Source organism: Bos indicus, chromosome 13 (genome assembly GCF_029378745.1).
Source record: "Bos indicus isolate NIAB-ARS_2022 breed Sahiwal x Tharparkar chromosome 13, NIAB-ARS_B.indTharparkar_mat_pri_1.0, whole genome shotgun sequence".
NCBI classification, from domain to species: Eukaryota; Metazoa; Chordata; class Mammalia; order Artiodactyla; family Bovidae; genus Bos; species Bos indicus.
The window spans coordinates 46,226,507-46,239,246 of record NC_091772.1 but is presented as its reverse complement, the minus strand read 5'-3'; the positions used below and the strand labels follow the sequence as shown (position 1 = coordinate 46,239,246).

The 12,740-nt window shown below is 50.7% G+C and overlaps 1 protein-coding gene across 2 annotated transcripts in view; it reads right to left on the bottom strand.

The window, feature by feature from the left end:
* Positions 1 to 12,740, bottom strand: part of ADARB2 (adenosine deaminase RNA specific B2 (inactive)) — a 239,094-nt gene that overhangs the window by 70,581 nt on the left and 155,773 nt on the right. The gene's annotated exons all lie outside the window — the stretch shown is intronic.

Sequence of the window (12,740 nt, the reverse complement as noted above, 5' to 3'; positions counted from 1 at the left end):
TGAGGACAGCATGCAGGCCAGCCTCCAGTCAGGAGTGATTTGGGGGGATGTTCAGGTCATTAGTATAATGGCATTTTCAATGAGCTACTTGGAATGAATGATCCAGGACATTTGTATTATAAACCTTATTACTCAGTGCAAACAACTGCAAAATAAATGGCTTTGGCCCACGTTAAAGTGATTTCGTGTGTTTTTGGAGCACGTGTGGGGCAGAAGCCACTTCCTGGAAATGCTCGAGATCACATTGAGAATATTGATAATGAAGAAGAAATACAATTTGGTGATGACATAAAGATAGAAAAATGGAACCAAGTGGATGGTTCAAGAAATGGAATCATACTTGTGTGATCAACCGACCTTCAACAAAGGTCTCAGAGTCTCACGCTGGGGTGAAAGAAAGTCTTTTTAACAAGATGTGCTGAAAAACTACATCATCTTGGAAAAAAGTGAATTCTGAGCTCTGTCTTGTATCATAATGAAAATGGTCACAAGATCAATGAAATATATATTCCTTCAAGAATGCATTCGTTCATTCATATATATTCGTTCAAGATGAAACCTGAGCCAGAGCATTTGCAGAAATGTTATTTGAGTCAGCTCTCATTGGGAAGCATCCCAAGGGCCTGGTAACATAAGGATGTGAACATGGACTGTTTTAAATTCATATTGTGGCTGTGATCAACAATAACAAGGATTGAGGATTAAGATACATTATGACACAGATGAATCTCTAGAACATCATGTTGTGCAAAAATCCAGGTGTAAAAGACAAGGTTCCTTGCGATCCCAGAAAAGGCACAGCCCCCCTTGGCAACGGGTCATGCAGAGGTCACACACTGGTCACACTAGGGCCAGGGAGGCTGGCTGGGAGGGTGGGGTCTTTCCGGGAGGATGAAACCTCCCACGTGTAGTCAGAGACATGTGTTACACGGGTGTGCATTTGCCCCTGGACTGTGACACACACACTTTGTTGCATTTCTCTGTGTGCAAATTATATCTCAATTATTTAAAAATAATAAAAGATACAAAATGTGACTGGACAAGAAGCTAAACAACAAGAAGTGAGCATCAGAGCACGATTTACTACGACGAGAAGTGAGCATCAGAGCACAATTTACTCCAGGAAGGAGAAACCCGAGGTGACAGATATTAAAGTGAACTGTATGTGCAGTCAGGCCTCCTAGTCAGGGCCTGGGGTTTTCGCTTTCTCTTTTGCTTACTTTGTAGATTTGGAAGCTCAAATTCATTTAAAGGGCTTTAAGAAGACAAGGCCAAAGACAAGGCCCTTTGGGGCTGTCCTCGGACACATGAACCCAGAGGCAGAACGAGCCCGTGTGAGTGGATGGTTAGGAGCGTCAGGCCCTGTCAATGCCCTGCAGCCATGGAGCCTCAGTTTACCCATGAGGACTGAGGAGTCGTGCAAAGGTCCAAGGGTTCGGACCGTGCTGTTGTGAACTCCATGTTTGCTTTCACAGACTGTTTTGTTTATCAACAGTTTATGAAACAATTTTTACCAATTAAGATGAAAATTTAGGAAAAACCCTTTGGGGCAGGAGTCCATGTCAGTTACTTGGAAAATCTACCCATGTGAAATAACATGTTTGCTGGAACAAACATGTTACTTTTTGTTTTTGCTAAAAACCATAATTGCTAAAATGCCTGCAGATTTGATCTTTTCCTCTGCCTCCTGAGAAGCACTAAATAGTTCACAGGTTATTTTTAAAAATGAGATCAGTTCGGCACTTGGTCCTGCCCTATTTCAGCCATTTGGAGTGAGGTTTTGTGCCCTGTCCTTGGCGTCCGTGGGCCACACGCGGCCACGTCCGCACAGCTCGGTGACAGCTGGAAGCGTCAGAGCGTGGTCAGCACCTTCGGGCTACAAACCCAGCTCTTTCGGTGCTCCCTCCTTGTGTTTCCTCTTCCCCAGACATGCTCTGACAGACGGCCCCCAGGCCTGACCCACTTTCATTCCTGCCGTGGCTGCTCCCCCAGTACAGGTGTGTCGCGAACTGATGCTTCTATCCAAACAGAGACGAGGACAAGCCTGAGCAGGCGGGCTGCCCGGGAAGCCAGAGAACAATTAACCTCCATGCAGGCAGTAGGGGGGAGGCAAGATGCTCTCTCGCTGATTTTCAGGAACATGAATTTTAAGGGACTGTGTTCAAGCTGCCATCTCTGAGCTGGGAGTTCAGGCAGAGAAAGATTCTGGGCCTGTGACACGAGAGGGTCTGCTTCTCACCAGCCGGGCTCAGCTGGTAATGCCCAGGGGATAAGATCATGAGTTTGGTCTTGAAACTCGTAGCCAGCCTGTCTGTTCCTCATTCACTGTATCGGCTGAACAGTGTCCTCCCCAAATTCATGTAAGTCCTGACCTCCAGGACTCAGAATGTGACCACATTGGAAGATGGGCCTGTAAGATGTGATGAAGGTACAGTGAGGCTGCGAGGGTGGGTTGTGATCCCCTGTGACCGGGACGAAGAGATGAGGACAGACGCTCATGGAGGAACGACTGCGTGAGGACACAGGGAGAAGGCAGTGTCCACGTGCCCCGGGGCAGAGGCCTCGGGAGGATGGGCCTGCCCACACCTGACCTCCAGCCACCGGGGCACACTACTATATTCACTCAGCAGAGCTTTATCAAATGCAAGTTAGCTGCTCCCAGAATCAATACTTTCACACACTGATGCCAAGAAGGAACAGTGTGAGGAGCCTGTCCTGTCCAGGGGGCCCAAAGAGGTGGGGGGAACTGCATCTCACTGGAGGTGGCCTGACCACTCAATTATACCCCTACCCCTTTAGGGTCGGCCCCAGAGCCACGTGTTCTTGTGCTGAAACGTGAGTCTGGGCTGGGTCAGAGGGGTGGGGGCCAGGCTGGCTGAGGGCCCCTGTGCAGAGGCTCTGGGCAGTTCTGGAACTTGGCATCTAGGTTGGTTGGACCCCCCCACTGTGGGCCTGGAGCCTTGGTTCTGAACTGGGGGCCCAGGGGGCCCGAGGGCAGCAAACATAAAGTTCTGGATGGTGAGTGGGGGGAAGGAAAAGAGGGGGAAGGGGAGAGGGGTAGGGGGAGAAGGAGGGCAAGAGAGAAAGAGCTCATCCAAGACACTCTGAGGCCGGGACACAGGTCCCAGTGTGCCCGCACTCGCTTGCCCCCCACATGTCATCAGGTCCAACTACACCTGGATTATTTTGGGAACTGGGGGAGGGGCGCCTGAAACCACACCAGCTTCCCCCAGATATTGCTCTGCACGTCACATAAACAGTGGGTTCAAAGGACTGACATGTGACTGACGGGGACTCTTTGCAAGAAAGTGCATCTAAATAAGAAAAAGAAATCCTCATCTAAAGGAGTGTGGTCACACTGTACTCAGACCTGTGCAGAGTCTAAGGTGGGTGTTCACACTGCACTCAGGCCTGTGCGGAGTCTGAGATGTGTGTTCACACCGCCCTCAGGCCTGTGCAGAGTCTAAGGTGGGTGTTCACACTGCACTCAGGCCTGTGCGGAGTCTGAGATGTGTGTTCACACCTCCCTCAGGCCTGTGCAGAGTCTAAGGTGGGTGTTCACACTGCACTCAGGCCTGTGCGGAGTCTGAGATGTGTGTTCACACCGCCATCAGGCCTGTGCAGAGTCTAAGGTGGGTGTTCACACTGCGCTCAGGCCTGTGCGGAGTCTGAGATGTGTGTTCACACCGCCCTCAGGCCTGTGCAGAGTCTAAGGTGGGTGTTCACACTGCGCTCAGGCCTGTGCGGAGTCTGAGATGTGTGTTCACACCGCCATCAGGCCTGTGCAGCGTCTAAGGTGTGTGTTCACACTGCGCTCAGGCCTGTGTGGAGTCTGAGGTGTGTATTCACACTGCACTCAGGCCTGTGTGGCATCTGAGGTGTGTGTTCGCACCGCCCCCAGGCCTGTGTGGAGTCTGCATTCTCCTCCTGATGCTCTGTTGTGATCGGCACACAGGCCGGTGTAGACACCACTCTGGTGATGGAGGAGGCAGAGGTTGTCCAGCGAGATTACCCTGTCTGTTGTGTGTCACAGCCCAGCACCGCCCAGGTTTGGAGGCAGGCCTGAACACAGGAGTAAGAGACACGAGCAGAAAAGGGGGCGAGTGTTGGGACAGATGGGCTGTGGGCACATGCCTCTGGGCGCTCTCGGGCAGGGTCTGGATGGGGTGGCCCCGGCACTGACAAGGCCTGGGGGCCTGGGCTGCCTGATGGGCGGCTCCTGGCTCCTTTGGAGCATGAGGCCATTTACAGAACGACACACTGCTTGTGAAATATTAGTTTCTTATTACTTCTAGTGAGCAGCAGACTGGGTGGAAAGCAGTGTGGTAGATGGATTTTCTATAAGATGGGCCACGTGTGTGTTCTCTATTAGATGCCATGAAAATCAATCTGCAACCTGGTTCAGGCTGGTAAAATTAGATCTAAAACTATTTAATTCTGTTTCAAGAGTGTCTTCCCATCTGATGCCTGGCCTGCGGACACACAGTGATAAAACACCCTGAGTTATTGGCGGCTGCGTGCTCGTCTGTCTGGGGAGATGCACCTGGTGTTACAACGGCCGGAGACCGGGACACAGTGCAAGTCCCCCATCCCTGTGAGGCTCCTTTTAATGCTATTATTTTGCATTCAGCCCAGTTTGGTAATAAGATGTGGCAAATGGATGTTTTTAATTTGCCTGAGGACCTGTTTCTGTGTGTTTGGAGTCAAGCCCCACGATACAGAGTAACTGTTTGGGGCGGGGTGTTCGGAGCTGGAGCGACACTCAAACACAGGGATGGGGCGTGGATTCAAACCACTGCTTTTTCAGTAGGAAGCTTCTCTCTTTGGGGGCTCTTGTAAGAACTGCAGAATCGAGGGTTTCCATGGTTGCCTCATCAGGCACTAGCCTTGCCGACAAACACCTCTTGTGGCTCCTGCTGGCAGGAGAGTCCATGTTACTCTGAGCTGAGACCAAGGCCCTCCCAGGGCTCTGAGTGTCACCCGTGGAGTGTCAGCAGCGCTGGCCTCAGGCCCGCACCCTCCTTCTCGGCTCCTTGGCTCCTGTGGAGCTCCCTTCCCAGTGGTGCTGGTTGGAGACAAGCGAGGGGCAGTGCCACAGCCCCAGCTGCCTGTGTGCCTGGGGTCTGGTTGCCCTTGGGACTCAGAGAGGACTGGGCACCATGCACCTTCTGGAGCTCGGAGGCCGAGGGCACCCCGGATGAGGTGCCTTCCTGCTGACCGGCTCCTGCTTCTCTGTACCTTCCTTATGACAAGCTCCTACATTGCATTTAATTAAAATGTAAATGTATTGTTTCAACACGAGGACGAACAGGAGGCAAACCCTTTCTTTGAACCAAGCAAGTTCAAGGACACCCCTGGATCATGGCTGTGTGGACACTGTAGCTCATGGTCACCGTGTCTGGGATCTGAGAGTTTGCGTGCCAGGCGCCTGACCAAGGAGCTTCCCTGGGGCCAGCCAGCTCCTGGGGACACGTCTCTGAGTGTGTGGGCCCTTCTTCTGCGATGCGCTCGGGAGTGATGATGGGCTATGTGTCTGGTCCCCAGGCAGCAAGCTGACAGCCTACCCTTGAGTCTCGAGATGACCAATAATGCCACAAAGACAGAGCCACCCCCTGCCCCCGCGGGCTGTCACTACACTGCTGGCATGCATCAGAGTGGCAAGGACAGAGCCAGGCCAAGGCACTGGGATGCACGACTCCACTCTGGTCACCCGTGCGCCTGGTGAAAACATGTCATCTCATGACTTAGTGATCCACTCTCTAGCTGCCTCAGTGTGGGCTTCGGGGCAGCATCGAGAGCTGTGAGCTGCCCAGGACCTGGAGTCTGCCCCACTTGCCGAGACAGAATTGGCTGATTAAGGAAAATCCAGGGACCTAAAGGATGCTGACCAGACCCCCAGAGACTAAGTGATGGACAGTGGGTCTGAAATCCCCAAATCTGAGCTGGAAAGAAATATATTAGGACTATCTCTTTCATCCCCAAGGAAGCAGTAGGTTAAGCCCTGGAGCAGATCCTTTCTACTGGTTCTTCTCATTAAAATTGTTCAAAAACTTGTAACTTGCTGAACCCTACCTCTCTTTTTGCCCACATTAAGCTAAATCTCAGGTGGAAGCTTCCTATATACAAGTCCTGGCATTAAAGCTGAGTGGGGCTGCAGAGCCCCTGACCTGCCTCCTCCGTCCCCAGGGAGCCCTCCTACCTGCTCCCGGCAGGTCCTCAGAGATCCTGGGTATAGCACCAGTTGATTGAGGACAGCCCCCCACCTCCTCCCCGGCCCAGGGCCTGTAACAGGCTTGATGCTGCTTATTTGGGTGTTACTGGTATCGACTATGTCTCAAGAAGAAAGAGTTAAACATCAATTTTCTGTATCACCTCAACTAACACTCGGGGCAGTCGTTAGTTGCTAGTATTGCCTCCTTCTCATCAATAAGAAAACCGAGGCATGGAAGGATTACATGATTTGCTCACACTCAGGCTCTGACTCACGGCTTCTGCAGAGCAACCATGTCCGCAGAGCCCTCAGCCCACAGACCCTGCGAATTGTGAGTTCTGGGGAAATGCAAGGGCTGTTCCCAGGGCTGTGAAAGTGCCTGCATACAGTAAGTGTCACCTGTATGCTCAACAGAATCAATTCTGCAGCAACAGCTATTGTTTTTCTGCTTTGTCAGAAACACAACATTGTAAATCCACTATGCGTCAATAAAAAAGTCATGGCCAATGATGGGGACCAGGTCACCAGAGTGGACCCTGGGTGGAGAAAAGATGGGTTCAGTACCACCTGGGACTTGCCTTCAGAAAAGCAGAAGAGCAGAGTCTGTTACTTCATTGCTGCTAGTGCCATTTCTCTATGTAAATTCTCTAAAACTTCTGTTTAGAACAACTTTTTCCTGGAACTGACTTGGAAACACGACAGAAGTAGAGACTCCAGCAGGGCTGACGCCTTTGTTTCTACTTTGTCCTGATTGAGTCACCAGGAATTTTGAGGAGGGCTCTTGTTTCTGAGAAATTTTCAAGGACTCCATGCAGATGTTTGGGGTGAAGGCAACAATTGAGTTGCAGATGCCTGGTTGAGCGCCCTTCTCTCAGCGAGCCCAGTGCCTCCCGTGAGCTGGGATACTGGGGTGGGGGGCAGCCCTCCGTGGGGGTCAGGCCTAGGGCAGCCCTCGGGTCTTCAAGCAAAGTTGCAAAACATCCTCAAGAGCTGGGCTTGTCTGCTGCCGCCTGGACCACGCAAGTGTGTTGAGAAGGGAGATGGGAAACATTCGCTGGAAGGAGAGTTTGCTGAACAAAGGAATGTAAAATATCTGTGTGCAAATCTAAGCCAACTTGAGTTTAGCTCTGTGGGTTTGGGACTCTGTTCCTGCTTCACAATTGCTCTTTTCTCTTTAGAGCTATTATATCTATAAATTCAAAACTATCCAGAACAGCAGAACGTACTTCTTCTGAGCCCATGCACAAAGACCGCAGAAGGCCTGCTACCCGAGTCAATGCGGGGAGACCTGATGGTAGTGACCTGTGCACGCATCCTGGAAGGGTCTGGAGGCTCTGGTGTGGGGCAGTGTTGGTGTGCCCAGCTCCAGCTCTGGGCAGGTCCACTGGTCCCTAGGAGATGTGGGAGTAGCTCTTGGTCCCACTGTGGAGCCATGCCCCACCTCAACCCCTGCGAGCCGGTCACCCTCTGTGCCCCCATTTTCTCCCCTTGCTACAGAAGGAGCAGCTTCCCACGAGTTATCATGAGCATCTCCATGGCAACCCCATCCAGGTGCAGGCCTCTTGGGGACACTGATAGTCCCTCCCCCCCCACGCCTGTCCCGGTTCTCCCCACTTGGGACCCACCCACAGACAGCAGGGACCAGAGCCTACAGGAGGGCGGCTGGGCCCTGGGGCCAAGGACTCTGGGCCTGGATGGGAGGATGAGTGGATGGTAGGTGGGCAGAATTATGGATGGAAGGGCCCATACGTGGAGAGTATGGGGATGAGAGATGGGCAGACACTTCACCTCATCAGAGCTGGAGAGTACAGTTGGGAATATCGAGACACCAACCGAGAATGAAAGCACTCTTTCTGTGCGTGAGGCTGCGATGTCACAAAATGATTGTTTGGTTCGGTTTTCCTTAACCATTTCATCAAATTGGTTTTGTGTAAATAATCTGCTTCAATTGAGTGGATTAGCTGTTTATTAAAATTAAAAATAGTGATTCAGTTTCTGGAAAGGATAAAACTAGACGAGGAAAAGTTATTTGCTTGATTGAGTCGATGTATGTCTTATACTCCTTTTGTAAGTGTAACGACATAGCCCTGGAAGAAACAGATTCTCCCTTAACACTGGATTTGGGGCAAATAACAAGGTTAAGGAGATGGGCATGTGGACAGCACTGGTTTCAAGAAAAACAAGAAGGAAGCAGGGGGTTGCATACACACACAAAAATGCAAAGCGACACATTTGGCTACTGTGTCTGGGAAGCTACGCTTGATTTTGTATATGATTTAAATGCATCGATAGAATCTGGTGAATGGAGATGGACTCTCACTATAATATACTTAAGCAGTGAAGAGAAAATCAGTGTGGGAGGTCTGTCTGGGCTCCCAAAGTGGGCTGGGTTCTAGGGGAGCCAGGAGCCACCCCTCGAAGGGAATAGGGAGTCTGGAGGCTGGGTCATGGTGTGCAATGGTGCTGTGCACTCCACGGTTTTGTTAACTTCCATTACAGCCCCTCCAAGCAGTTTTCGTCAGATAACCGGCGAGTTCCACGTCCAGGGCTACCGCTCGGACGACCTGCCGAAGCACGAGTCTCCTCTCTCACCGCTGGATCTACATGTCGAGTACGCACTCGTTAGCTTTTGCACAACATTGCTGTGCTCGCTTTAAGACTCTTCAGATTAAAGATGCATCAAAGTGATTCAGTTCTCTAAGTTGTGGGCCAGAAATCAGTGTCTCTCTGGACATTATCCCAGAGTCAAATGTAGCACAAATCGCTTTTAAAAATTAATAATTCACAAAATCTATGGGCTAAGCCTGGTCTGGCTTGAGAAGATAAGTAGAATAAATATTGTAAAGTCAATTTTTAAATAATCTGTGGCATGGAATTTAAGCACAAGAGAAAACATTTAGCAATTAGGCAGGAACATTCGCTATATGATGAAATGTGAATAATAATATTTAAAAGCCGTGCACCCTGCTCGCCAGCAGGAAACCCCTTCTGCAGCTCTAACCTGGTGCACACAACTTGTGCCATTTCTCTGTTTCATGAGTCCTGCCTGGAGATGTTCCTGTTTGATCAGTTACTTTTATAAGTGCTTTTACATCGACAGCTCTGTGTAAGGCTGACGAGAAGTGGCAGAGACAGATGTTTGATGAGGTAGTGTCAGACCAGTGCAGTCACGGGAAATAACATAATTAGATCCGTCACTAGCTGGTAACCAGTGCGGGCGTATTTATCTAATTATCAAGACTGCTCATTGACATCCGAGGAGGTTTCATCATAAGAGGTTTACATGATTTAGAGTTCAGGCTGATCTCCCGACTCTATCTACAAAACAGAAGCTGGCCTCTGGGTTACATCTTTTTACGATGAAGAATAAAACCCCCAATGGCTGATGGCAGGCCCTCATCATCCAGAAAGAGGATCAACTGAAAAGGCAGAGGACCCGGAGCAGCGAGAGGGGAGTGCAGTGTCCTCGGACTCGGGACCCCGGCTGCAGAGGGTGGAGGACCACATCCAGGACTGTGACTCACGCCCAGGACAAACCAGAACATGGTCCCGAGGCATGGGTGCTGAGGCTTCCTCCCTTCCTTCCCGGGAGCCTGCATTGCCCGTCTACCCTGAGTGGGTCAGTGCAGAGGAGACTGAGAGGGCAGTCTTGGCATCTGAGTCCCCGGGTCCTTGCTCTCTGCTCTGCTGTGTTCTGTGTCCCCCCTCCCTCTGTGCAGGGGAACCACTCAAGGCCCCACACCTTCCACCTCCAGTCAAAGTGCTAGCAAGAGTCAAGGCCAACGACAACAAACACACAGATAGAAGTTCAGCGTCACTCACTATTCGAGAAACGCAAGTCAAAACTACAATGAGGTCCCACCTCACACTGCTCAGAATGGCCTTCATCAACAAGTCTACCAACAATAAATGCTGGAGAGGGTGTGGGGAAAAGGCAACCCTCCTACACTGTTGGTGGGAATGTAAATTTGTACAGATGCTATGGAAAAGTATATGGAAGTTCCTCAGAAAACTAAAATGACAATTAGTATCAACAATAACTTTCTTGGGCATACATCTGGAGAAAACTCTAATTCAATAAGGCATGGGCACCCCTATGTTCACTGCAGCACTGTTTACAAAAGCCAAGATACGGAAGCAGCCTTAATGTACATTGACAGATGGATAAATGGATAAAGAAGATGTGGTGTGTGTATATATATATATAATGAAATATTGCTCAGCCATAAAAAAGAATGAAATAATGCCACTTGGAGCAATGTGGATGGACCTAGAGATCGTCATACTGAGTGAAGTAAATCAGACAAACAGAAATACCATATGACATATCTTATACGTGGAATCTAAAATATGACATGAACATATTTATGAAATAGAAACAGACTCAGACATAGAGAACAGATTTGAGGTTCCCCAGTCCCAAGGGGGCGGAGAAGGCAATGGCACCCCACTCCAGTACTCTTGCCTGGAAAATCCCATGGCTGCAGTCCATGGGGTCGCTAAGAGTTGGACACGACTGAACGACTTCACTTTCACTTTTCACTTTCATGCATTGGAGAAGGAAATGGCAACCCACTCCAGTGTTCTTGCCTGGAGAATCCCAGGGACAGGGGAGCCTGGTGGGCTGCCGTCTATGGGGTCGCACAGAGTTGGACACGACTGAAGTGACTTAGTAGCAGCAGAAGCAGTCCCAAGGGGGACTGGGGAAGGGAGGCAAGGATGGAGAGTTTGGAATTAGCAGATGCGAATTATAAGATTTAGAACATATAAACTATAAGGTCTTATGTGCAGGGAACCACACCGAGTCTCCTATGATGAACCACAATGGAGAAGACTATGAAGAAGGTTACACATATGTGTAACTGAATCACTTGTTGACCAGCAGAAGCTAACGCAACATTGTAAATCAACTATGCTTCAATAAAAAAAAAGTCAAGGCCAATGATGGTGGCCAGGTCACTAGGGTGGAGAAAGAATGGGTTCAGGTACCACCTGGGACCTGCCTTGATCTAATCCAGACAAAAGGAACCTTCTGCACTCAGGTGGAGTCAGAGATTTTGCTGCAGACAGTATCTGAGTCCTCTAAATTCATACGTGGAAACCTGACTCCCAGTGTGGTGGTGTCAGGAGGGGGCCTCATCTCATGGGAGGTGATGAGGTCGTGAGGGCGGAACCCCTAGGATGGGATCTGTGTCTTTGTAACGAGATCCCGAGAGCCCCTGCCCCTCCTGCATGTGAGGACCCAGCGAGAAGATGCAGTCTGTGAACCAGGAAGTGGGCCTTCACCAGACACAGTGGTGCTTTGATCTTGGACCCACAGCCTCCAGAGTTGTGGGGAAGGACTCCTGCTGGGGTCCTTTGTTATAGCAGCTTGAACAGACCAACTAGTCTCACGGTCAAGAACAGCACATGCCTATGCTCACGGGTTCTGCAGTCCTTGCCTACTGTGTGAATTTGCACAGGGTGCTGGTTTCCAGGCCAGGGGGCCTGCTATGACTTAGGGATCTGAACTCCAGCTATGCTCAACATAACTAAAATAATGGCACTCAAGTGACCCCAGTTTTAACTTCAGGGTTGTTACCCAATGACGTCAAGCAAGCCAATGGATTTTTCTGGGTAAAAGTTGGCTACTTCTAAAAGCTGCGGGAGTCTGGGGGCCTCAGGGGTTATGTGGGGTTGGAACAGTCTTCACAAGGGTCCTTTGATTACAGAATCTTATCCATGTATTGAAAAAAAAATTCATTGACAACTTCAGGCCAGACGTGATTCTACATCCTGGGGGTGCAGCAGTGAACTCACTTATCCCTGCAGGGGTCCTGTGACGAGTGAAGACACATGGCCCCTTGGAGCAGGACAACGACACCCACCCTGCTGGTCTCTGTTGGTGACAAGCCCCACAGCTTGCCCATCTGGAGCCACGGGTAGAATGAGGCTGTCTGCTTGTCCTGCAGAGCCCGGGGCATGGGCTGCCCAACTTCCACAGCCAGTGATGGTGCCTGGACCAGCCCCTTCTCTGCCCAGCATCCTGGACCCCCATCCCCACCCTCCACCCCCTGCAGGGCTCCACCCTGGCTCCAGCTCGCCTCTCAAGCCACACCCCTGCCTCTTCCCCCAAGCAAGAGGCCCCGGGACACAGGGAGCCTCCCGGCCTCGGGCTACTGCTCACGCCGCTCTTTGCCTCCCCACCTGAATTTGCTGCTGCTTACTTTCCCCCACTCATCTGAGTCCCACTCAGTCCTCAAGGCTGATTTCTATTCCTGAGTCCTCTCTAGGACCTGCATGAGCTCCTAGAAACCTCCCTGTCCTCCTCTCTCCTGAAACACTCGTGATCTCAAGCCTCACCAGCCTCATCAGAGGATGCTGTGTGCCAGCCGGGCTTTCACAGTGTTCCCCATCCACAAGGGGATGCTCAGCTTTTCTGGGGGTGGGGCATCAATTCCTCTTTCACACAGTTCTTCATACCCAGTGGGTTCTAGATACACAGTCAGTCCTCAAAGACCGTTGACTTGTCACTGAGAAGCGGGGGAGA